Raw genomic sequence first — 27,226 nt, 5'->3', positions numbered from 1 at the left:
ACTATGATGGTATCTTGTTCTTCAGTCCTAGTGTGCAAATGTTCTTAAACAGAATGTGTTTACTATAGTCCTACCTTGAAAGAAGCCTAAACAAGCCTAAAGAATTTAGAAAATTCGATATGAAATGGGGGAATAGGGTTTGGTGAATGTTAACTACTATTCTAAAGTGTGAGAGACTATACAGCTACATTAAAATGTACAAAAGTTAAAAATCCCAACAATCCTGAGGCATCACTACTATGATCTATCCTTCCTATCAGAGTAAGGACACATTATGTTTACTTGCTATTAAGAAAGGTGTATTGATAGCTGTGCAGCTTTGAAATACAGGCCACATTGTTGGAAGGATGAAAATTTATGTCTTGGAATAAAACTAGACTGGGACAGTAGGAAGAGACATTTCATCACTAAGGACTTGCATTGATTCAGTAGACATTAAAACTCTTGACCTCCTACGTCACTTGGGTGCTGTAAAGATGTTTCTAGACTACTTCTGCTTTTTGTAAGATTAAAAAATATATTTTTCAATATATATTACATTCAAAAATTATCCCATTTGCATTTTAATTGTTGTGTGAAAAGAAGTGCTTTTATATCACAAAATACATATGAAAACAAATTTATCTTTTCCCCTAAAGGAACATATTTGACAAAGCTTAGAAATAGTTTTGCTTTCAACAAAAATATGCATATTATGTGGTTTTAACCCGTTCCAAAATAGAAATTCTGTTCCCATTGAGTCAACTGTAAGATTCTTAGAAGTTTAAGTCTACTTAGGAAATAGCAGTGAAATTTGAATATGCTTAGCCGGAAGAGAGAAACTCTTCCAGGCAGCTCAGATTTCTGTGAGGCAGCTCACATTTCTGAATGACTATTTGCAAGTTCAGTAGGTCGGATGCACTTTTTGCCGCACTGTGGAAGTGAAATACTCAGAAACCTACTTCAATATCACCATTTCCTTCGAAAACACCACTTATGCTAAAACACCTACTCTGCCACTGGTTCTCTAGAGCCTCTAATTTATGGCATAAAATATCATTATTTTTAACAGAGCAGAAGGATTTCTTATGTTAGCCCTTCCTTAGATTTTTTTTTATATCATATTGAGCATTTATAGCTGAATGTCTATCTTCAAGCATTTCCATTTCATTCCCTAATTTTTCCCATTTGTAGTGCATAAGAGTCCAATTCAACATCAAATTTCTCTTCCATGGGTTTAATAGCACTTAATTTGGTACTTACAGAAATTTCAGAGGTAGAACCAATCTCTGTCAGCTTCCCCAGGGTGGAAATTACAGGGTGTGGGAGAAAATATGGAGCTACTAAGGGAGAACTCCCTCGAGTGATCTCCCTATCTTCTTCTCCAAAGCATATTAACAATCATTTCTTAAGCATCACAGCTATATTTGGAGGGGGTTTTTTTTCTGACAAATAGAAGATAAAATCTTGTGCAAGGTCTTCTAAGCTAAAAGCTTTGCCCTCCAAAATCCTACTGCTCGACGTCTCAGCTGTGCTTGCAATTAAGGACAACTCCAGTGAAGTTAATATAATGCCACTGTGTCTGACAGTGTTCACAGTGGTGGAGTTCGAATTAGAAAATTACACTATTGAAGAAGAACAGCCCTTTTGCACAGCTGTGAAATTATTAACTCTCAGAAAATGGCAGAATACTTTTTTTTATTATTTTCCAGCTTTTAAATTAATACCATCACTGTTGATTAAACTCAAGGTCACACGAATTCTACAGAAAATTGGTCTTGGGTTCTGTGGTTGCTGGTTACTGTGGCAACATAATTCGTATCAGAAAAGCTTAATTTTATTGTGAAAGTTAGTGATGCTTTTAGCACCATAACCCTTGACAGTTTGTTTTGAAATTAACTTTTATCCTTTTTCTACAGTACAGTATGGTGCAAAATTTTTTCCTCTAAGAAAACATAAACGTTTGAGAGAAGTTATTAATAAAACGTTTGGGTTGATGGCTTATCACCACTTGTAGAACACTGAATGTATGTTCATCAGCTGTCATTTCCTGCAACCTTGATAATATAGTGGGGGTAGTGTTCTGTGCTAGAGCTTTACTTCTTTTGAAATGAGTTGGATGTTGTTCACAAGCACAAAACCTAAAACAAACAACCCCCTGCCCCAGTTATCATACATGCATATGTAGACAGATATGCATATCCTTCAAGTACTAGGTGATATTTATGTTTGTTTTATTTTAAAAGTTCAAGGGTGAGATCTTAACTAACAGTCACTGCCAACATGGAACCTCTGTTCCTCATGCACTTTCTTTTTAATTTCATGGGGCAACTGCAGTAACAAGGAATGAACTCTGAGAGAAGGAAATGTTTCTATTCACTGTACTGAAGTTCTTCCCCTGCAGGTTTTGATGGCTATTTCCAAATATGTCACTTGCTGACAGTAGGTGAATGAAAGCAGGTTCGTGCGTATCGGTTTTCATGAAAGTGAGGGTAGAACTCTGTAGAAGTTGCTATTTTCTCTTTACTTCAAAGCAAACTTGGCATGATATTGTATTGACACTTATGTTACACAACCATAATTTTGTTCAATCAGAACAATCTCTGTTTCTGCACTGTTATTTTTTGGGGCAGTTACTGCTCTTACTTGTATCTTAGATTTACTTGTGTCTTGGATATCTTTGAAATCCTCCCACACCTCCCTGAACTACGTCTCGTTTACTGAGTTTCCAGTCTTACTGAGCTATTCAGTTCTGCTAATGCTGACTGTGTTGAAGAGGGCTATGATGGGAAAACTGTAAATAACAAGAATAGTGTTTTTCTATTAACTTGTTTTCTCATATTAATGTGCAATGGGAAAATGTGATCTGTGTTCCTAAGTGAGTGAGATTGGCAAAAAAAATACAAAGTAACAGATTCATACTCCTCCCTCTCAGACAAATATTGGACACTGTTTCATCTGAGTTGTGTCTTTGAAGGACTCTTCTGTTCTCACTGGAACTTCAGATTAGTCTAAACTCCTTTGTGGTTAAGATCCACAGTGCACTGTTGCAATCAATCAGAACTGAGATTCAATGGATATTTGATGGAAACTCTACAATCGCCCTTATGCATAGCACAACTGGAAGTCTGATCTAGTTGTCTGCCTCTTCTATCAGGAGATGAAGTATGAGGAGGCAGCTGTCAGAAATTGATAATGAGATGCACTGATAGAGCTGTGTGATTACTTTTAGCCACCTTTTGTCTATACAAAGCACAGTGGAAGCTGAGTTATCATTATGCTAAATTATAAAAGAGTTTTTATATAATTGTTTATTCAGACCTGTCAAATATAATTTAAATGGTATGATATAGGCCCAGAGCTGTTTGCTTTTCATGTGACCATCCAGTGGAAACACAATCTCTTGCCACAGTCAACATTACTAAGTTTCATAATGCCTTCAAAGGTGGCCTACAAGAATGAGTTTTCCTCACTTGCAGTCTGGTGCTGAAGTCACTACACAAAGAGAGTGAGGTCAATGATTTCTGACTCAAATTTGCCATTAGTTTGGTCTGCTTCACTAGATCAATGATGATAAAGAGGCTGGGTATGCAAAATATTTACGGTGCTCTCTAATTTCAAGCACCTAATTTAAACTTAAACCTGATTTAAATCTAACTTAAAATGGCAGGATTGATGGCATAATGCAGCTTTAGAGTCTATGTAAATAGATATAAAGATTCTAATTATTGGTATACTAATGTTCTGTGGAAAACTTTCTTAAAAACCTTCTGAACAATGTTCTAGAGAAGAAAACAAGGCAGAAAACTATATATATATATATATATATATATATATATATACCTGTATGTATAACAATATCCTTGTATTTTGGAAAACTGGTAGGACAGAAACACAAGCCCTTTAATGTTTGCTATTGATCAGACTGTTTGTAGACAGCTCTTCCTATTTTTTCTCTCTCTATTTCTTCTTCACTCCAGTGAAATATTAACAGTGATCTCCTTTACTACATCAAAATACAGAAACAAAGTATAAATTGTATGGTTACAAATTTTTTTAACGTGATATTACTGAACAATCAGATTAGTTTAGGGAATGCCTAATTCATTGTCTGGTTCACACTGCTGGATACTGACAAAATTCTATTAATCTTTCTTTTCTAGCTAATTGGGATTTCTATGCCCTTTTCATGAAAGACTATCCTATTCATAAATCTAGTAGATCCAGGACTTATGTTGCATTGCTTTTATTATTATTGTATCACTGTTTCAGTAGTTCAGTTTTAGAGCTGCCGACATAACTGTCAAGGAGATTTACAACCGACTGTTATGGCAACATTTTATAGCTCACACTGCACTAGAGATCCTTTAGAGACTGAACAATTATCCTGTGGCTTCAGTTTAAAAATACAATTTCTGTTGGTACCAGAAAATACTGGAATACCTGTTGCCCACAACACCTTTTTACTTATTTTGGATAGAATTCTGAGTTTTCAACAATAATGATTTGCTGCTAAACTAGAAGTTAATTGTTGAAATGCACTTCTCCCCTCCATGCACATCTTCCCTGCCCACCGTGGTTCATAGCACTGCTGTCCCTTTCCATGTTCTACATTCCAGAACCTGAGAGTAGTAATTGAAAAGCTAAACAAGAAAACACATTATTTCCTTTCCCCTTTTTTTGAGGGTTTCTACAGAGAATACTGAAACCAAAACTCTGCTTTGTCAGGGGTCATCTATCACTATCTTCAATTTTTTAACAATATCCTGCACTTTCCTGACGTGTTTACTTCTCCAGCTTTCTTTATCTTCCCTTCCCTCCCCTCCTTTCCCTCCCCTCCCTTCCCCTCCCCAAATTCACCCATACCCTTTTTCGCATCACTGTTACTAATCTGAAAACTCTGATATCCCCTTTCACAAAGGAAATATCCAGGTGGTTTATCTCTTGTACCTTGGAAAATATTTACTGCTCAGTGTTCTCCTTGATATGCAGTTCACCTGCTGGTTTTCCTGATGCAATCTTTCTTTGATAAATCTCTCACTGAATATGTTACCAGCTCAACATCTCATTAGTGGATACATGTGGGGTGTGTGTGTGCGTGCAGTTGAGTTCAGTAAAGATCAAGGAAAGTAAAAAAAGAGGTAAAATATTCACCCCTTAATGTTTCTCTAACTTACTGTTTTTAGTACTCATTTGTGTGTATGGTAAATGTACATACACGTATAAAATAAGCGAGAATTGCAATTATAATGCAAAAGGTAGTTGTTAAGAAAGAGAACATTTTGTTATGAACAGGGGGATTAATGAGGCCTGGCTTCCTATGGATTTATGTCCTTTGTGTCCTCAATCCTCTCTTCTGACTGCATTGCTCCCAGTTTCTTCCCAAGTCTCCTGTGATGATCACACTGGCAGGAAATAGCACTTTCTGCAGTTAACATGCAGCTGCTGAAGAGAAGTGTATAATGGCTGAATCCTGTCTTTCCCTCTCTTAGAGCACTAATTTGTTTCTTTCCTGTACAGCTGCTGATCTCCAGAATGTCTTTAAGTGCTTCAGACTTTTATCTGTCTTTCAAATTTGTCCTCAGCTGGCCACTATTTACTGTGGGAAAGGCAATTTAGCAGACATGTAGCATTTTTAAATGTGTCTTGCTCCTTAAGTACCAAACTAAAAATGAGATCAAATTAAAATATACAGTTTGTGTAGAATAAAGTATTTTGGGAACTTCAGTTATTATTCCAAAAGTCTTCTACTTAATACTGAATTAGTCACTGAGCCTACTGACTAAATAAGATGCTTTTAATAAATAAAATTACTAAGTGTCCTTAGTAAAAACATATACAACTCTCAGAATTTGAACTAACAAATTTATTAACATGATGATGAAGGTCTTGAACTCAATAGAGGTAGTACTCTGATGGCACATCATGACTTTCCATATTTTCTATCACATCTAAAATTTCTGCATTCCAGAAATGGTCATTTTCTTTCTCCATCTCAGAGGAACTAAGAATTTCATCACTCTCCCTAATCCCTCTTTCCTGGTGTTCATCTTTCCTTCTCTTCCCACCATCCCCAATATCTACACATATAGCAATTAACTCCACTTCTACCAGACCAAATAAGCCAAGGTTTTCCATATGGGGAGGTGTGAAGTTCTGTGCACCTATATGGGACTAATTGTTTTCTTTAATAAATATTTGAAAAATTACAGACTAGCATTGTTAAATACCCAGTCTTTTAGTACTGAATGATGCAATCAAGAGTTGCATAATAATGCCTCCAAAGCATGTACTCAGTACCTGAATGGTTACAGAATGTCATCTCTCAGTTGAATCAGTAAGTGTGATGGTTTGTGTGTACCAAGTAGCTGGATGACAGAATATAAATATTGTATAATAAAATATTACTCTCCAAAGAGCCCAGTGTAGAAATGGAACTCTTAAGGAAGCATAAATGTTCACTAGCTGAGTGCTTGCCTCTATTTGCTATTTCAAATAATAACATTAAAATATAAGCCCTGAATCCATATAAAAATAGCCTTGAAATGGTAAAAGGAGTTTGCAATATTAATGGATTAGAAATAATTCATCACTCTAGCACACTTCTGAGTGCTATGTCAATTTATTTAAACTGTTTTGGTGCCTAAGGTTCTCTAAATCATTGTAACTATTGTAACTTATTTTGATGAGACCTTTGATTAACATTAAATAAGGGCAAGGGATTTCAAGGTGTTTACTAGATGATTCATAGTTAAACATAAATATAAATATAAAAATTGAAAGAGCCAAAGGGAGAGGAATAGAACAAAATGCTCTGGAGAAAATCTTTAGAAGTGAGGAAACAAATACATTTGAAGGCCTAGACCCTTGTGGTATTGAAGCAACAAGAATCCCTTTGAAGAAATGACCAGATAGTTAATTTTAAGCATAATTTACTGAGTTGGAAAAAACTCAATTTCTATATGCTGAAAGTACCTTTATAGATCTGAATCTGAAGTCTGCATGTCTGCTCAGCAAAGCAGGTGAGAGCACGAAGATCGCGGAAAAAGGACAAAAAAGTTAGTATGGAAAGAATAAAATTGTCTGCAAAGTTTTACCTGAGGTTTGGTTTGTTGTTTTTTTTTAATTACCTCTCTGGTATAAATTGCCCATTTTATTTAATTAATTTAAAGAACTATGCCAGTGCCACACACTCATATACTTTGCTGGGATCAGCCATAGCTTGCAGGAGGAAAGATGTGGCACAAGTTGTAGTTTTTTAACTGATTCTCAACAATGAAAGCAGAAGACATTTGTAAATACTTCAGTTAAAACATATTATCAGGATTGTGTTTCCTTTGAAAAGCCCTTGTGGCAGGAGCAATTTCAAGAAACTTCATTAATATTTACTAAAGATTTTAACTCCGGGACAATAAAGGAAGAGGCTGAGACACTCTGGGTACCATATTGTGTCATATTTAGTTGTTGATTAATGAGATTCTGGCTGAGGTTTATAACTGATGAATCTTTACTGTAATTAACAGTACACATGCAAGGAAGGCATTTCTGAGAGTGGAGAGTGAAAGATGTGTGTGACTTTTAAGCAGTTCATTCAAACATGACATTTGAATCTTTATGCTGATGTAAAAATTGCTTGGCTCAGAAGATATGGGAGATCAGAGATTCAGAGCGGTTGTTTTTCCAAGGCAGGTCTTGCTAGCCTTTAAAGAGGCCTTCTAAAATGCAGTCTCCTCACCCGCCCATTTCTGCCTATAGCAGTGATATTTTTAAATTGCATTGTATCTGGAATTTCAGCCTTTAGGAATTTCAGTCTTTTCTGAAGCCCTGAATTCAGACTTGTATTGTAAGCAGAAGACTGCTGTCAGATTCTGCTGTTTGTTGATTACTGCCAGAGGCAGGCTCTTCTCTCACCATCCTGCTGGATGAACTGCCAGAGGTTTGCTGTCCCACTAGTTATGTTTCCTTCAGCAATTGCTGGACTGTTGGCAACACCTCTTCACACACATCTCTTTGCTCTCTTCTTATCACCATTGCAGAAGCAAGTTAATTATCTTGTCCCTGAATATCTTGAAGGAGACTTTTTGAGATATCCTCTGCATCAGGTCCTAAAAAGCAGAAATTAAAGAAAAACAGAAATTAAAGAAACACTAAAACAACAGCTGCAGCTTGATCCAGGGTGTCTGATAAATATTTGAAAGCACTCACAAAGGAGTACTTGCTGTGATATCTCACCCAGCTGTCTGCCCTCTCTGGTTCATCTGTCCATCCCTGGTAGGTGAAATAGGCTGTTGCTATTCCCAGGCTGCAGACAAACTCCACCATGGCTTAATGTATGGGATCATATGGCATATTTTGTGGTTTAGGACACAGGGTTATTACGGCATCCCAACATCTAATACTTCTGTCTTTCACTTCCACGCCTCTGCAATGAGAATGATAATGTTTTCTCAGTTCCTTACCAAATCTGCAATATGAAGTTTATTTTTTAGGTATTGAATCTCCCTTTTTCCCAGCATTTGCTTTCAATTCTTGAGTCTCCTTTTATTTTTCAGTTTGGTATCATAGCCAGTCTTCTGCATAAGCCAAATCTCCATGACCCCAATTACATCATACTTCTTTTTAACTGCTCGTGTTGTGCCTAAAATAAAACCTGCTAATTTGTTCCTTCTGCTGCTTCTATTTTTGTAGAAAGAATTGACTTGCACAGGACTTGCTTTCTCCTCTGCTCTCCTCACCATTTCTCCAACTCACTTGCTCCCTGCTGCTGGGAGAGAGATTCTGCTTTTTGGTTACTGTTTTAGTTTTATCCAGGATCGCTATTGCCCAGGATTTAACTCTTGACAGTCTATACAGTTTTCCATAAGAAAAAAAAATAATATTCCCTCTATGTTTTTTGGTTTTGTTTGTTTGTTTTGTTCTTTGTTTGGGGTTTTTGTTTGGTTTTGTGGTTTTGGTTTTTTTAAGAAAAAAAAGGAAAAATAGTCATTTTCTGAAATGTTTGAGTATGGAGTTCAGTTAATATATGTATAACTTAATCAAGTGCATGTGCTTAGAGTTTCTTCCATTGTTGTTGCTTATTTTTCTCTTCATTTTCCCTCCGTGATAATTTGTTTGCCTTTTTTTCATATTGTTTGAAATAGATGGTGCTCACATTTTCTTGAAATGAGCTGTAACCTAGAAAATTCTTTAAACACTTCTGCCAAGAAACTGAAAAGCACTTAAGTGATTTAGAAAAGAAAGAGCTGTTTCACAACCCAGCACTATGTGCAATGTTCCCAAAGGGAAGCTGGCATTCCCCTCTGCCAGTGCAGTGCTGTGCAAGGGCACCAGTGGAGCTCTGGCAAGTCCTGGAGCTGCATATTATTGGTTTTTGTGTCCTAAATCACGTAAGCAGTTCTGAACATTTTTTTCACCTCTAAATAGAAAGCAGGATGTGAAATTTAAAACTGTCTGGATTTTCTCTGGGAAATGCCATCATTCAAATGTGTGCATTATCCTACAGCATCATCTCCATTCATAACTTGGGAGAAAGTGCAACAGGGATTGCTGAAACACCATTCTGAAACGTGCTTTTTTGTTTTGAATTCCAGTCACACAGAGATTTTCCCAAAGCTGTCAAGGCCTCTCTGTGCAATCTATGCATTGCACAAAGGAATAGTGAGAGTGATAAAAACTTTGTAACTGATGCAAACAAGAACAACTAGAGAGGAAGTGAACTCACACCCAAACTTAATATACAGGAAGAGTAACCAACAAAGCCTTGAACTCCTGACTTACATCTTAAAGTTTTCTATGCTGCTTCTGTCCTTCCTTCATCCTCATTTCAGGATGTTCTTCTGATAAAGTGACCTCTAAGTGTCACAGGGAAGAGCTGGATCCCCAGCAGCTTCAAAACCCTCAGCTGCTGGTCCTCAAAGCTTGTCTCAGCACCTAAGCAACATTGCTTTTGACAAGAGAACCCAGGACTGTTTCTCCAAGGGCAGACAATGCTGTGGCTGGGTTTGTGTTTCAAAGGTGGATGGCTGCAAAAACTACTTGTAAATTGAACAGTAATTAATTTTCAGACACATAGAAGACTTCTTGCCCAAATTGGGCATTTGAGGTCAATTCAAATAGTTTGTTAGGTGGTATAGTGCTTTGAATTGAGTAACAGATACTCTTAGATATCAGAACATATTGGAAATATCAAGGGGCAGGGGAGATTTCTGCATCTTGTCACATGGCAGAGAGACTACAAGAAGTGCAGTGAGTTGAATTATTTAGCCCTCTCACGTGTGAGTTCCTTCTGGGCTGATGGGGAAGGAGCTCTGGAGAATCTGAGAGCTGCAGAGACACCTCTCTCCTGTGCCAACTGTACTCAGTTGGACTCTGCCCTGCTTGGCCAGCCAAGCACTCCTGAACCTCCTGGGTAAAGAGACTTGTGAGACCAAGAGACAGCAAACAGGATTAATGCAGGAAGGAGCATTTGAAATTAGAGCAGTGTCAGACTTTCACAAATACACATGGGCAATATACAAACTTTATTTCTTGGCATTTGCTAGAATACAATCCAAAACCTGTACTTAACCCTGTACTGTTTGAGGAGATTAGTGTGACCAAGAGAGAGGAGAGAGAAAGCCTGTGAGAATACCAATGGGTTTCTTTTTTTTGCCCTGTAGTCAATGACTTCTAAGGCAAGGGGTTTGCTTGCATTTAAATTGGTACTGGGAATCTTCTGGGCAAGGAAAAAAAGTATTAAAATTAATCAAACAAAATAGAGAAAATGTTGTCTTAGATTACAAGGTCTGTAAAAAGGGTAAAAAAAGGGGTGAAGTGAAGAAATCCTGGCTGAATCCTGGAGGAATCTACTGTTGTGACATTCTTCAGGCATTTCAGGCTACCTTTCAGGGTCCTGCAGCATCTTTGAATGGGTGCCATGGTGACTAGCATGGCTTCAGAGGGCTGCAGACTGGGCAAGGTGTTGAGCATACCAAAGTGTGAGCACCTGGAAATTCCTTTAGCAGAGATATGTATCCACTGTGGTGTTATTTGTGCTGAATTTTTCTGGCAGAGGGATGGACTCTGTGGGACACAGTGCATTGGTACATGGAATATCTTGCTTGGCAGTAGCCTAAGAAAATGGCTTTATTTTTTTTTTCTGCAAACATTCCTTTTCATTGGGCTCTACAGAGAAAGCAACTGTGCACTGTGGTGGCTGCCATCTGTCTTCCCACTGCCAGAGTTTTTCCACTCTAGCAGGCAGTAAATGCCCCTGAAACATATTCCAGGTACCCTGCTGTGTCCCCGGACCCTCTGCGCTGCACACAGTCACCCATCACAGGAGTTAGGTCTAGTCCAGAAGTGTGTAATTTTTCCACTGGGAACATGTCCAGAGTGGTGGGAGAGGTGTGGGAAATGGCAGAGGTCTTTGGCTGTCTTGGAGCACATAGCTGGGCTGGCTGGAGGACTAGAACAGAGGTGCAGAACAGGGACACTGAACTGAACCTGTGGCCCCACCCTCCTCCTCTCTCAAGCTCTTTCCTCTGACATCCTTTACAGCAGGTGTAGTGTTAAGCAGTCTCCTTGAATTTGTGTCAAAACTCCCAACTCTTATTTGGTTATTTTTAATCGTGTGAAAACCCTCAGAGCACTTGAAATGAAACAGTTGCAGGGAGGAAAAAAAAATTAGAAAAAAATAGAAGCAAAAGTGTTACCAAAAAAGAGGTGTTATTTTAAATTTCTTTGCAATTTTAGGTGGAGCATATAATTTGAAAAGGTTCAAATAAGTAGATTTAGGTGAAAAAAACAATACATTTAAAGCATTGTTTTAAAATATTGATTTATTTTTTAAAATATTAGATTTATTTTGCAGCTTACATTAAGTGAAAAAAAACCAAATCAGACTGCACTTTAGAGACTTAAAGAATACTGCATTCTGAGAATAAAAACCAAAGCAGTTTCATAGGAGTTAGTGAGGTTGTATTCATGTCTTTAAGATTCGTGGAGTATCTAATTTGAGGACAGACTGTATCAGGGATCAGAACACCCAAAGTAGCTAAAAGACTGCTGCAAAGTCTGGCTTAGAAGAAACAAGATTGTTTAAATTAGGAGAGCACAGAAGTTTTGGCAAGAAGGTGATATAATGACTCAGTGGACTTAGTTTGCAAAACAAAGAATTGGAATTGCTTGCTGTGCTGGAGGAAAAAAAACCCCTGGAAAACACAGAGTGTGATTCTGAATAAAATAAAAAATGCAAGTAATGCAAAAGAATAGTCAGCACTAAACAGTGTTGTGCCTTTACACAAAGGTGCAATGCTTGCATTAAGCAAAAACATTTTCTGAAAGCCCACAGACAATGACAAATAAGTACACTTACACATGCACTCATACATATTCCTCACAGTGCGGATTGAAGCAGAAGGTGATTGCAGAGCAAGGAGAACCAAAGGATAAGAAGATTTCTCTGCACAATTTGCTGAGGAAATGGTTGCACCTTTTGTTTGAAACATTTCCTTGAGCATAAACAGTCTTTTCCTGCTTAGTTTGTAAGATGTTCTCCTCACAGAGACACCAAACAGGTCTCACTCTTTCCACTTCAAACTGCTTTTTGTAATGCTCAGTAGTGTGCTGCTGTATTAGAAGTGCACCTTGCCACATACTCAGTTGTGCTCACTGAAGCTCACACAGTTATGGACTCAGACTTCTGACTAGTACAGGTACACACGAGCAGTGGCATCGTTGTGTCAGTAATGGTCTCGTTTACCTGCAAAGCTTTAGTGAGTTTCTGGTCCTTCAAAATGAAGGAAAACTAAAACTGACACTCGGGAAAAGACTGCCAGTTTGGCAAGTGAGTGAAAAAGGACTGTGTGTAAAGCTTTGTTTCGTTAGTTTAAAACAATAAAAAGAGAGAGATGAGGTAGGGTATATTTGCTCTTTTTTAATAGGATTTAATTAAATCACCTTTATTTAAAATTAATTAAATTGAATTGAAGAGGATAAGAGTGAATTAGAGAAGCACCAAGAAGGACAAAGAAATGGTTTAAGTGAAAAAACAACACCTGATACAGACAAAACTCTCTATAAATTACTGATTAATAAATATATCACTCATACAGGAAATTATAGGAATCCATCAGTTCTGGATGAGTTCAGTAATAGTAACAGTGTGGTTAAATCACCAAATCTGGTCACAAGATAGACCATATAAATTGTGTTGGCTCTAAATAGGACCTTAGGACATTACCACCTTCAGTAGGTGGGTTGGAAGGATTGGAATTGAAGCTCTGTTCAAATTCTGCATTCTTGTGCCTCCAAGTTTACTGATTAACCTGAAACGTGAAGTCTGGATAAGTCAGGCCCCAAGGCAGGTGGGTTGTGTTGGCATTGTCCCAAAAAGGTGCCCCAGCTTCATTTACCATTTGTTCTTTCTCTTTCATGAGCAACTGTTTTATAGATCTTTCAGTGAATTGCTGTGTGAAAGACTATTATTGTGACTGTTGCTTTCTTTGAGGCTTTTTAAGCTGAAAGTTTTGCTTTTTTTGGTTTTGTTGTATAGGTAGAGCAGGAAAAATATTTGTATTCTTGGTAGTTGCCTTGTTTAGGGCTGAGGTTCTTCTGCAGGATCAGTCTCATGCTGGAGGGAAACAGAGTCTGCTTCAGTGTCTTTCCTTGCATTCAAAATGAGATTCTGACATCCCAGAAAATATCCTTCCGTGCACGCAGTTTCATGTGATTCATGAAAGTATCACTGAGGATTCATTTTGTATTATTTTGGAGATATTTTTCATTGCTGGCAAAGAGGTGAACTTTTATATGTATGTAAAATAGAAACCCAATATGCCTGTTGAAAACTAATAATGAAAAATGTCAGAGAAAATTTTTTAAACTACAAGTTGTTTTTGCAATCAGGTAAAATAGCATATATTTGGGTCTGGATATTATTCTCTCTGGAGGATGGAAACAAGAATTTGTTTCTTTCTAAATGTACCTTTTCATTATGCAATCGTACAGGCTGTAATACAAAGAACATGAAATGGTAATTCTTCATTGTTTGATAATAAGAATTAATATAAATTAAATTGTAAAATAATGTATGAAAACACATAACAAAAATCCTTTGAATAATCTTTCATAACAGAGAAAGATTTTAACTTTTTTCATGAATCTGGGCCCATGCTGTTGATTTATAACTCCTGAAGGAGAAACAATCGGCTCAACCAATATTGCATCATTGTCAAGCTATTTAATGGAGCTTTCTTTTCAACCCACACTATGACAGGTCTCATACTCCTAAGAAAAATCCTGTTATTATCAATTCATTATTATTTTTCATTGGAGGCATAGGGTCAGGTCACAACTCTTTTTTTTCAGAGACCCTGTGACTATTGCTTCCACTTCCAGAGATAAATAAGGAAATGATGGATGAAACTTACTTACTGCGGTTAAATTATCAATAGAAAATTCATCAGCTGGTCCATCAGGGTAAAGAAATTTCATAAATTCAATAAACCACTAGCAGCATAATGTGTACAGGTACATGCAAGATGCAAAAACCCAGAGATCAACCAAGCTGATTAGAAAGACAGAAACACATTAAAATGCGTGACTGGTAAACTCTGGAGGAGGCTGTTTGATGTGGATAAGCTTCACCCTGTGCATCTCTGCTGGTAGCAAAAATAGCTGGAAATTTTATAGGGACAGCCTTGTAGATTGTGCAAGTGACTGGCATAGAAGGCAGGGGAGAGAAGCCAAATATTTCTCAGTTTGTTTCTACCAGGCCTTAGTGGCTTTCTTCTCTATTAGTAATAAGGAACAAAGATTTTTCCAAACTATGGTAAGGATTTTGGGTAAGAAATACCTTTATTAAGCATGAGCTGTTTCTCAGCCATTTTCTGATACTTCTGAGCATGATGAGCAAGTAATTCCTTATTTGTCTGTCAGTTCCATTGATTTTATTAGAACTCTTTGCAGATACCTCAGTACAACAAATATTTGCGACTGTATTTGAAATCAAACAGCTGCTGAGTACTGTGCAGAATGAGGTATTAGTCTGTTTGATGGCAGACTGACACTCAGTGACACTTTGTAATGTTACCAACAACTCTAGCCTGTGGCAAGGAAATTTTATCTGTTACTCTGGGCACAAAAATCAAGAAAGATTTGCTCTTTCTTAGGACTACTAGCTTGGGTATGACTTCAGTACGTTTTGTCTGCTTCATTACTGATAATTTCTTTTACATTCACTATAACTTGTAACCATTCTTGAAAGTACTAAATGCTTTTTGTATATGTACAATTTTTTTCACCCCTCACTGTCAACTGAAACATTTCTCCCTTCTGTCTCAATTCACTATTTTAGGAACTCTGAAGGAGGGAAGGAGCTGATGATAGAAACAAAGAGCATTTTATAAAGAGAAAAAAATCAGTTTTTCTGTGACATTTTTGGCTCAAGCGTTTGTCATGCTGTATCTCTCTGCTGTGCTGATAACTGGTATTTTGTTTCTGTTCTGAAGTAGTACTGAATCAGTGCTGCTTGTACAGGACTTTTTAGGCTTTCTGTGGATTTAATACAATAATATATTGCTCCTGCAAGTTGTCCTCATTGATGTTACCAAAGCAATGCATCTAGATCCCGTCACAAACTAAGAGCCTGTTCTGTGTACACTTCTGTCTTTGTTCAAACTGCTACTAATATGTTCTATAAGACCTACCTGTGAAGTACAGCTGATGTGTGGTGGAACTAAGATAAATTGTATATAACAAGAAAACAGCACTACTCCAATTTTTTCCTTGTTAAGAGAATGTCACCTCTTGGAAGAGTGTACCCATTGGTAAAACAGCGTAATTGCAAATTAAACATGGAATTTGCTGCAATATTTAAATAAGCAAATTAGACTCTATGAATTTGCTATGAATTTATACAATTTTCCATGCTGTTCATGTTGTCATGTGCCACCAATAGCCACGGGTAGCTGATTTTTTTAAGGAGGCTGAACAGGGTTGGTTTTCACAGTCCTGTTTAGGATCAAACCCTTCACACTCTGACTCTGGCACAGGGGGAAGGGACCCAATAGCTCCAGCAATCCCCTGCTTGAGTCTGAGCCATCCGGCACAGGAGGGACAAAAGCCAACTCCAACTGTACTCCTGAGATGGTTGTTTACAGGAACTCGCTTTCCCTGCTTCCACTCTGTTTTCTGTTGGGAGGACAAACGGAGTTCCTGTGTTGATTAGAGGCTGAATGACTTAAGGACCTTCATGTACCTGCTTAGGTTCAACAGCTACTTAAGATTAAATGGATTAGTTTGGCATGGGATGAGGGAGACCAATTTTTGCCTTGGGGCGACACTGAGCTGTCCCTTGGGAAGCCACAATCCCTCTTAGTCCAAAAGTATCTGTGAATGGGAATGAATGAGTGAATCAGAAGATTGTTCTTCCTTAGTCCAGCTTGTAAAGTAGCACATATAATGATTAAAATAATGTCTTTTAAAAATAGCTAGTTAAAAGTTATGCTTTAAATTGTTGAGCTAGATAAAAACAAGGAAATATATGGGTGCAGACTGAAAGAGGAGCCTTACCATGGGACAATTACTTGCTTGCAATTCCATTTTGCCACCTGTGGAAGCTTGGAAGGTAGCCCAGCATTTGTACAGTGCAGCTTATCTGGTACTTGAAGCACAAAACACTGTTTGTTTTGTTGCTTTCTGAGCACATGATTATGGCTTGAGTCCAAAGAGGCATCTTGAGATTTGTGTCTGATGATCAGTAGACAAGGTATCACTCAGCGCTGTATCATATTATCTGGGCTTTAAAATGACAGCTCTCCAGTGTAATGCAACAAACACTTGTATATGGGTTTTTTCTTTTTTCTTTTTTTTCCTGCCAAAACACAGATGTATTTTATTATGGAAATTTAGATTTCCATTTTGTACAGATGTATTTTTTTAGCATAAAATAAAAACAAGGTAAAACTGTTGAAAATTTTTACTAACAACCTGTTCATTAAAGAGATCCTTCCAAGGACTCTGTTTGATTCACAAGATCAGTAATGGGAGAGTAAACAAATTTTCAAAAGTAAATGTAAAAAAGCCTTTTGGTAAGTGTAAAAAAAATATATTGTAAAGAAAATAAGTAGGAAGGTTGGAAGAGGATTGGAAGGCAGGGAAAGAGAAGTGCAAAAACAAAATAATCTTTGTTCCAGTGCTGCTGGCAATCTCCCTTTTCAACACTCTGCACTGATAGTTTCCACTGTCAAATTTTTGCATGAAAAACCAGAGGACAATGAATTCCCACACAGTGCTCAGCAGCAAAGAACATTACATAGCTGCTTTGTAAACTTCAAACAACTGATGCTGTTGGAGGAGGCAGCTCAGAGAGCTCCTTTATGGCTTGACTGATGCAAGATCTTTTGATTTGTACAAATATGGGAAGAATTTTGTGTGTACGGAGCTTCAGACATGAAAGCCGCTGATGAAATGTTAGCAATCAGTCTGAGGCCTCTTTGAAAACGTGATCCTGAGGAACTTTACACATGGAAAAATAGGAAGATTATGAATATCATCCTAGAAATCAACATGTCAGAAGGAGGGAAAGGATGTGGCAGGGCAAGTGTCCATGTAGTCAACAGACCCTGTTAACAGGAACTGGATGCTGTGTAGGAGAAGAAAACAGAAGATTTTGGTGAGGAGGGAAAGATAGGAATATTTGCTCAGAGAGGTTTCTGTGGTTCGGGAGGACCTAGTGAGGGAAAACAGTTCTTTCTCCTGAATAGTGCTGTGTATGTTCTCTCTGTCTGTCTGTCTGAAGAGAAGTAATTCCCCTGCTTCAAGGAGAGATAAGATTCTCACAGACATACCTATGAGCCCCTGTTTGGAGTCAGGCAGGCCACAAAACACAGGGGAGAAAACAGCCTTGAAAAGTTGTGTGCATGAGAAAGGTGTTACTATGAAAGCACCAAAACGGGTTTCCCGCTTTGCTTTTTCCTGGCTGCATGAGCATTCAGTGATGTATTGCAGCGTATTGGGGTCTCTGGCTTTGAAAATAAACCCTTCCTTAAAACTCCAGCTGTAGCCTGGTGCCTGGGGTTATCTGTGTGCATATCAGCTCTTACATGCTGGCCCTGCGAGCGGTTGGGCTGAGGGCAGAGCAGTTGGATGCAACATCCAGGAGCGCCCTCGTGTCTTCCTGGCTGTAGAGTTTAGAGGATCATAAAGGCCTTATCTGTATCTTATCATGTCTGTTCCTCTCAAATGTGCATCTAAGTGTATGCAGAGGGGTTAAAAGAAAGCTGTTTTATTACTTTTCCTGATTGGAACCCCTAATGTTCTTTTTCTCCCATCTATTAAGGGAGAAAACGGCTGTTTGACAGTTGTTCCAGTTTGGTGATATGAGTTGTGGTTTTTTTTCTTTTTACCAGGGATATAATTTACTGTCAAGAGTTTGTGGCAGAAATTTCAATTAATGCCTATGCAGTAAAAGTTATTAGCTGGTTACTGCTAAAATTTTCAAACACTTTGTCTGCAGGAAGCACGATCCATAACCATAGTGTGACTGTAGCTCCTGTGGACAGGGCACAGAAAAGTGAATGATACTCCCCATCTTTTCCTTCCTGAGATGTGAAGTTGCATGAAGTAATCTTTAGACTAGTAGGTTAAGACCATAGAGTGTGATCTTGATGATAGATTTAGTGACTTTTGGGGCGGCCACCTTGTATCTTAGGTTTGTATTTTGCCATCTCTTTGACCTCTGCTTTCTGTAATTGGTGTAGAAACACCATCCTTTTATTAGAGACAGTTGATGGAGATCTTTTCCACCAGAGAGTTTAGGTACAGAGACCAGGCATGGGATGAATTTTTTTTTTTTTTGTTCTGTTATATTGCATTTGGGAAACTTTATTAACCTTCTCTTCAAAATATAATAACGCCTACTAATGGCAGACCTGTTTGTTCATCCTCAGTTTGCAAAATATGTTAAGGCTCTCCTCTAGCTGTGGTATTTACTGCCCTTTGAAGTCTCAGCTATTGAAGATTTTGCATTTGAAAAGTAGCCACTACTACAAATGTGCCCAGGATACTCTTACTGTTGTTTTCACTCTGTCATAGGTAAATCCATGAAATTCTTACATTTCAGTGGGAGCATCTGTCAGTGTCACTTCCACTGAGATCAAACTTTCTTGGAAGGGAAAAAAATAACTGTGCCATTAGAGTTACATTGCATCTGCAGGGCTTCAGGGAGGGGAGCACAATGTCAGTGTAAAGCGCCACAGACATTCTTTCTTCCTTTAACATTGTAAATACCAAGGATTTTGCTTTTGAAAAGAAACTGCTTTTATGAATATATTTTAGTTACTGTTATTAGTGTTTTCATTGTGTCAAAAGTGTATTGAACTTCTTCCAACAAAGCTCTATCTCCTGAGACACAGTTTCAGTGGGAGCATCTCTTACTGTCACTTCCATTGAGATCATGATTGCTTGGAAGGCAAAAAAATAGTAGCTGTGTCCTTAAAGTCATACCATATCTGTAGGGCTTGGAAAGACTACAACGTCAATGAAAAATGTTACGTGCACTTTTTCAGTTTTATCTTTCCGGGTTTTAAATGAAAAAAGAGGGAAGTATTTAAAGGGTGAACCTAATATTTTTGATCCATTTTAGTCCCTTCAGTTCTGCTCTCAGTGTCTAAATCAAAAGGAGCTGTTTAGCAGTGTTCGAGCACTGAGACCCATGCACACGCTTGGGAGAAAATATGCAAATTAAAACCAACAAAATCTGCATTTGTCTTGTGTCAGTCACCAACAAAGATAAGTCAGATGCAACCTTAAATCTTGCAAGTCAAGCCAGGAAGAAGCTGAGCCCATGAGAGTTGGTAAAAACTATTTCCTTGGATTTTGTATTGGGCTCAGAAGCTGTAGCACAGGGTATGTGTGATATTTGTGGCACAGAGAACTCTTCCAGTGGTCCATGTTTCTGTGACTGGTGGTAAGGACTGTTTCTGCCACTGCCCAGGAGCTGAAAAAAGCGTGTGTTAGCCTCTGAGACCTATCTGAAGAAAGAAAAGATGTCTTGTTACCCAGCCACTTGGCTAATGGAGACAAAATGCCTCTTTGTACTGAACCGATGACTGCTCAGCCAAGGGCCCAATTCTGTAAAGTAATTGAGAAGCAGTTACTGTACTGAAATACAAATATGATTTTTTTTAATACATAATTTCTTTGGTTGCAGGTACTTAGTCAAATCACAAACCTGTTGCTTTTTTGACATGTAGTTTTGGACTTTACAGCGAACATGTTGTTTGTTATGTGAAGTGAGCTGAGAAAAACTGTAGTTTTACTTCTTAACTTATATGGATCTACTTGTTATTCTATTCTTAGGAACATATGAAATAGCACTACCAGCAGAGACTCTGACAATAACTTTAGCTGCATGCTTCCTCTCCCTTCTGCTCACATCTCATTAGTGATATTGTTCTAATAGAATAAAAATAAGTAACTTGCACATCTTCAAAGATGAACCAAACAGCCCTAAGTGAAAACAAATTTCAATAATTTACACTGGCACACTTTCTGTGATTTAAATCTGGAGCATGGTGATCTCTGGCTAAGACAATTTTGGATCTAGACAAGTAAAATAAGTTATTTGAATAGTCGGAATTAGCAAGTGGCACATACTGTTGTCTTTTTTAATTTTCCACCTCATTACCATCTGCAAATGAGTCTGTAAGGTTGAGCCTACAGAATTTGCACTCTTTTGTCACTAAATGTATATGCTGCTAGCAATAATTGGCTCTGCTAATGCTCTTTTGCAGATATATGTGTGTTTACCCCCAAAATACAGCAATATGGACAACCTAGAGTTGTGTAATCAATACACATGTCCTGGATTTGTGGGGCAGTTATAGCTAACCTTTCCAACCCACTGCCATCTGTCTGTACAACTCCAAGTCGTAAGCTGTTTCTAATAAATAAAGTTTAGTTTAAAAAAAAATAAAATCACTTAACCACAGAATTTTCTTACTCTGAACCAGAAATGACCAAACCTCAAGAGAAGAATATTTTTGGAGCAAGCATCTCTGTTAAGCTTTATGTCAGATATCACACACAAAGGTAGTTTTTCAGCAATGTTCTCCCAAATGATGTAGTTTGAAAGTAAATGTAAACCTGTGTCCTTCACAGTTTCTGGCTCCAAAGAACTTGGTGAGTTTTGTTCACAGGGAAATAAAGGTGAGTCATCATCCTTTAATAAATCCAAGTACCAACCCTATATAGTCTATATAATATTATCCCACAATATATGGACTATAATCACATTACAGTTATCGAATGGATCACACACAGTCATTATTATGGGACTGTGACTTAAACCTTGGATTCCAAACCACCATTAGATATCATTTGAACTAATGCAAAGTTATGTTCCCATGGAAGTGCAAAAAGGGTCATTTCTCAAAGCAGGGATATTGATAGACACTGTTTAAATTGGGTCCAGCCATTCTGTTAATGTGCCTAATGGGTCCCTGTTGCCATACTCATCCTTGCTAACTGCCAGTAACATATGATGACAAATGTACCATTATATTAATCCCTAGTAGTTTTTATAACATGACTTTTTTGTTGTTCTATGATCAATCAGTTTTGTTTCCTCCAAAAGCTTTTCAATGTCAGAACTGGTTTTCAGTTGTCTTAGAACTGCTGGCATTCACATCTCTCCCAAAATCTAAGTCCATTGGAAGAGGATTAAACAGCTTGACAAACCAGAAGGAACAACTTGACCTTTGCAGTTTTGACTGTTCTTTCTTAATGCCATCACAAAGCGAAAATAAACAATATCTGATGATGTTCACATATCAGGAAAGACTGGAAAATGGCATTGCTTAGACTTGACATTTTGAGTGGCAGATGGGATAACAAATAATTTTTTCCCATCTTTTCTTGTCAATATTTTAAAGCACTGAAGTTGGTAAATATAGTGCTGTTTAATTCCATAAAACACAAATATCAATATGCTTCTCTGGCCTAATTGCTAATCTGTTGACAAGAACTGGATCATAATTTGACATGAAAACAGAGTTTTTTTCCCCCCTATTTTGATATAGTGAGCAAGGCATATTATAGTGCTAATAAAAATAAGTATCTCATTGTCAAATATTCTCCATGATGTTTTCACTGCATCCGTCTTTTTGAGGTATCTCTCACTGAAGAGTTGAGCACCCTGCAAACCTGCACCAAATATTTTCTAAGTTAATTACTCTGACCTATGAACCCCAAATGTTTTAAATTTTTATTCAAACATTAATGAAGTCAGCACCAAGTCTGTACAGTATGTATCTGACCTATGTAAATATAAAACAGTGAACTGTGCATATATCGTTCAGATTCTAGTAGCTGCATAGAACAATGTCATCACTTATTCCTGTTAATTAGGCTTACTTTTTCTGCCAGTCTCACCTATTCCTGCTAATTAAGCTTGCTCTTTCTATCAGTCTATGGATTTTCTACAGGGCCTATCTCTATACAATTAAATTCTACCACTATCGTCTCCCAAGTGTCTTCTGGTAGGTTTTGATTTAACACAGGCAATGATTTACCCTGTGTTCTGCATGTAAAGCCTTACCAAATACACTTTGCTGTCAGTTAAGTAGCATCTCTGAAGGGGTAAAACCAAACATTAGAAAAAGTGCATGGATTTCGCTTGAACTAAAGATCAGCTGAAGCTGGGGACATGTCTAATTCTTAAAAGTATTTAGGTATCTAAAAAGGAGGCATTTAGTAAATTTAAAAAACCTGCCCCTGGAGAATTTAAGCGCAACTAAAAATCCCACAACTTCTGCCTTTTACCTGGGTGCACCCTGGAGTGCCACCAGGAAAATTGCACAACTTGGAAAATTGCACCAATGAGAGGGTTTTATTCAGACACATGAATATCTTGTATCTGTAATAGCTACAAGAATAGAATTATAACTGATGTATAATTTATCTAAAGCTTGCCTTCAGTCATGCTTTGCTAGGAACTTTTTACTTTGGTCTGTATTTTCTGTCAGTAATTTCATGAAATATAAATATATGAAACAACATGTATAGGGACCATGAGAGTGTTAAGTTTGACACAGCTATAATTGAAACTGCTTGGAAGCCTTCAGGGAAAGCTGAATGAAATCTTTAATATGTTTCTATATTGTTCTTTTTTTTTTCCCTCTTATCTCTACAGATACAGACCGATTCAGGTTAAAGGGATTATAGATGTTATAGCAAGTTACTTAGAAAAAACATGTGAAATAAATTTGTTATTGCTGTTTGTGATAGACTGTAAAAAAAATGATATAATTTCTTAATTATCAAGGCATTTCTTCTAAGCTGTATTAAATTAGAATGTTTGTCTCCCAGTTAGTATTTCAGTGTCACATAGGATCATAAATGTGTGACTTGGGTAAGTATCATATTACTTGTTTATTTCTTTTTAGCCTATAAAGTGTTGCTCCTACAATGTATTTCCTTTATTAAAAGTATGAAATCTATTTGTTGCTTTTAAAAATAGTTTTTAAAAGCATATTCATTTTACAATCCACTCTGTTTTTTTAGTAGTTATGTATCTAGCCTTTTCTAACCTAATGGATGAATAAAATACTTGTAGGAAGTTTTCGTGAAATCTTCATAAAGATTAGAAGTTTTAGAAGATGAAATCATATGTGTATCACCTAGACACTATATTACAGGACTGAATACAACACTTGCTAGTTCTTTTTTTTTTAAAAGCATTCCCAATGATCTCAGGCCTGCCACTGATGGAGGATAGTTCTGTCAGAATTTTATGCTGAATGTGGATTCTTCTGATGTGAAATTGCACACTGAGTGCACCTCTTCACCCCCTCAACCAGCCTTGGGCTGGAGGAGAGGTACTGCTGTCCTTGAGCATTTTAGCTGGGTAATCCTGAAAAAATCAAAGAAGGAAAAAAAAGAGTTAATAAATTGCTGCCTGAATTTCATATGAACAAGAATTCTGGAGAGGTTTCTGCTCAGGCCTAACTATATTTTTGAATGCCACTGGACACCCGAACTTGAGCAAAGTTTTGAAATTTATGTGTGTGCATCCAAAACAGCTGAACCTGAGCTTCCTGGAGTTGAGGGTCACTACTAAGCAGACAAAACTGTACCACCCTTCTCCTTTCGGTTTTGTGGAAAAAGTTTACAGAAAGATGAGAATAATGGTAAATGAACTCAATCAAGAGTCAGGAATAAACAGTCTCCCAAGTAAAGGTCCAATACTCAAACTGCCAAGGAACAGTTTTATGTCTCTTAAAAAACATATACAAACATCCTAAAACATATACAGGTATCTTAAAAATACACAGATGTCATCACTTATATAATGGAATGTGATTTCCTCACTGTATGAAAAAAAGAAATTAGATGTTCACTTTCTAAACCAGACATGCTGTCTGTATCTGAAGCAGCTTTTCTCCTTTCAGTGTACAAACATATTAAACTGTAAATGTCAAACTTGATGTGAGGTTTGGTTGGGGACCTCTCTGCAAGTCCTACTTTCAGTTTGCCAGCAAGCACTTTATCCTGCTCAGTAACTCGCACTTTCTCAAGCAGAATAACTTAAGGCACTTCTTGTGCAATCATTAACTGGTTGTTTCTAGTGGGATCTCTTTACTGAGTACTTGTTAATGTTCGTGATGTGGGTCACAACTCTGCATTGCTATTTTCACTAATTACCATCCTTCACTGTTTTTTTCCTCGACTGGAACATTGTGTTCTCCCAGGCACAGTGTATGCAAAAGTGGAGATATCACAAAATGAGAGGAAAAAATAACCTAATTATCTGCATGGTCCAGGAAGGTCCAATTAACAATTAGAGAAATGTGTTGAAATAAAAATTGTATATTGCTTCTTTTGACTCTGTTTCTAAACTGTTAAATTCACTGCTCAGATATATCATGGGATTAGCTAACTACTGATAAGAACAGTTTTAATAGCAGAGCTCTAATGTTTCTGAACACAGATGGTTTGAGGTGTTTGAAACTGCATGAATTACTGAACTATAGTATCATTTCAGGGTTGTTAATTGTTCACTGAGCCTTGAATGGAAATACACATGGAACGGAAATACATGCTGCCCCATCTCTGGTTGTGCAGTCATTGTAGATGAACATGCAGTTGCCATGCCAAGAATGCCAGAAAATGACCTCCTGCATTGAGTGACCTGTGAGTGTGCTCTGCCCCCTCCTGCTCCTGGCATTGGGGCACAGAGCTGGTAACATGTTACAGAACTCACAGAAAGAATAAGACAGAGATACTGCTTTATTGCAAGGATAGTATATGCTGAATTACAGACAGTAGGGATGACTGGTGTGGAATGCTTTATTGCAGGATGGCTGACTGCAATGATGACACATTTTCCCTGTGAACCTTGCTTCCCCCTCCTTCAGCATGAAATACACCTGAATTACAAGGTGCTGCAAAAAATGATTACAAACTAGGATTGCATTTGAGAGGAAAGTGAAAAAAGAGGATCCTGTATTGGGTCCACAGTCAATTCCACAATTTATATTCCAAGGGTTGATGTGGTTATATAATACTCTTCATTTATCATTTATACTATTATGTATCTACTTTGGAAGGTGTCTACATCAATCTTGGCAATCTCTCTCTAGGAAGTCCTAAGGGTAGGCGTAGATTCCTACTAGCATGCAGCCTGAGCTTGGAAGTCTACTTGGTGAAATACTATTTCTTAAAACCTCTGAAGGGCATCTAGGAGAGATCAGTATAAGCACACAAGTAACAAAGAATTTTAATGCTTCAGATTCTGCAGGATCACACTTATTTTTTCTTTTGTCCAGATGGATTCGCATTTCTGGAACTGGAAGCTTTGAATTTGGAAGGTGACAGGAATATATACATCTTTTTCAGAAAAGCTGTTTTCTGTGGTGGTGGAGTAGGCCATAATGAAAAATCATAATAAAACCTGTAGGCTGCATGATATGAGAGAAACAGAGGATAACACCTGCATTTTCCTCTTTGCTCTGGACTGAGGGGGGGGAGCAAGAAAAAGAAAGCTCTGCTTGCTATCACATATTGCATTACCTCATCCATCTTGTCATTCAGTTGTTTAGACATTTCTTTTTGCAGCTCTTTGGCTTGTGGCATGGACCGCATATAACCTCTTTTTATTTTTTTATTCTAGAAGATGCTTTCTATTTTTACCCTTTGTTCTCGCTGTGAAGCCAAACCAATTCTTGACCATGCTTTGCTGCTCAGGTGCACCACACAGATCACACTGGAAGAATAATGACAGGCAAAGACAAAGGGTACTCACCTTGCTTAAGTCCCAAGTGCTCAGAATCCAGGATTGCTGCATTTAGCATACAGGAGCATTTAGGAGTGCTTGCTAGGGCGTACAAGGTGTAATGGCATTACTTAGAGGTATTCAGAAAAATATTTTTAGTAGTTTTGCCTCATAACAAAAATGTAAAAAATTGTATCCATGTTGATGCTCACTGCCTTTTTGGGCTGCAGTCCCCTGGGCACAGGATACTCTGCCACAAGCTTCTTCGGATTGGGTTAGAAGTATCTCAGGGGAGACCAGGCCATAGCACTGCAGGGTACAAAGGTAATTGATAAGCTCTAGGCTGGGAAAAGGTTTCTGTTTTTCCATTCACTGCACATCAAGCAGGAGTTGGACCATGTGGAGAAGGTCAGATGGAAAGTAGAGAAAGAACAGGAATGTAGAAAACATGAGGTATGAGAGTGTGGGTTTATTTATTCTGGAAAGAGACAGCCACAACTCCTTTGTCCAGGGAAAGGAACAGAAGGCCACTCTGGAAAGGAAGGGAATAACCTGAATAGTCCCATAGAAAAGACAAAATTAAGGTGGCAAATCAGATTTCAGTTAGGTAGGATAAAAGATGACAGCTGGGAAAGTGAAACATAGCACAGATTGAATGTGGAAATATGGCATTTTTGCCATGGGTACTTTTAAAGAACAAGTGAAACAAGCATCTGTCAGCAATATCAAAGAGTAGTTAATCCTTCCTTGAGGCAGGGGAAATGTTTTTGGCCACGTCTTAAAATCCCTTTCAGTACCACTTTTTCACTGACTGTATTAAGATTTTACAGGGAGATTTTTCAGCCCAAAGAGAATGAGCTAGGTAGTCCTCAGTTGTTTTGTTGAGAATTTTTAGATGCCTTTTCTCCAGGAGTAAGTGGAAAATGTCACGTGGGAAATGTCCAGTCAAATAAATGACTGTTGAGAACTACAGTGTTTTACAGCTGTGCA

The 27,226-nt window shown here is 37.7% G+C and overlaps 1 long non-coding RNA gene across 2 annotated transcripts in view; it reads left to right on the top strand.

Moving 5' to 3' along the window:
- The window catches only part of LOC108506610, a 108,263-nt gene that overhangs the window by 24,904 nt on the left and 56,133 nt on the right, over positions 1 to 27,226 (top strand). Inside the window, exon 3 of one of the 2 annotated variants that reach the window (XR_001877814.1) lies at positions 15,317 to 15,403. The exons of the other annotated variant lie outside the window; for it this stretch is intronic. This is a non-coding gene — a long non-coding RNA (uncharacterized LOC108506610). Of the gene's footprint in view, positions 1 to 15,316; positions 15,404 to 27,226 lie in introns of those variants that run through there. 2 annotated transcript variants of the gene reach the window in all.

The sequence above is a fragment of the Lepidothrix coronata genome, unplaced genomic scaffold (genome assembly GCF_001604755.1).
Source record: "Lepidothrix coronata isolate B3197 unplaced genomic scaffold, Lepidothrix_coronata-1.0 Scaffold221, whole genome shotgun sequence".
Lineage (NCBI taxonomy): Eukaryota > Metazoa > Chordata > Aves > Passeriformes > Pipridae > Lepidothrix > Lepidothrix coronata.
Note: the sequence above shows the minus strand (reverse complement) of the source record. Positions and strands in the feature narration are given on the sequence as shown.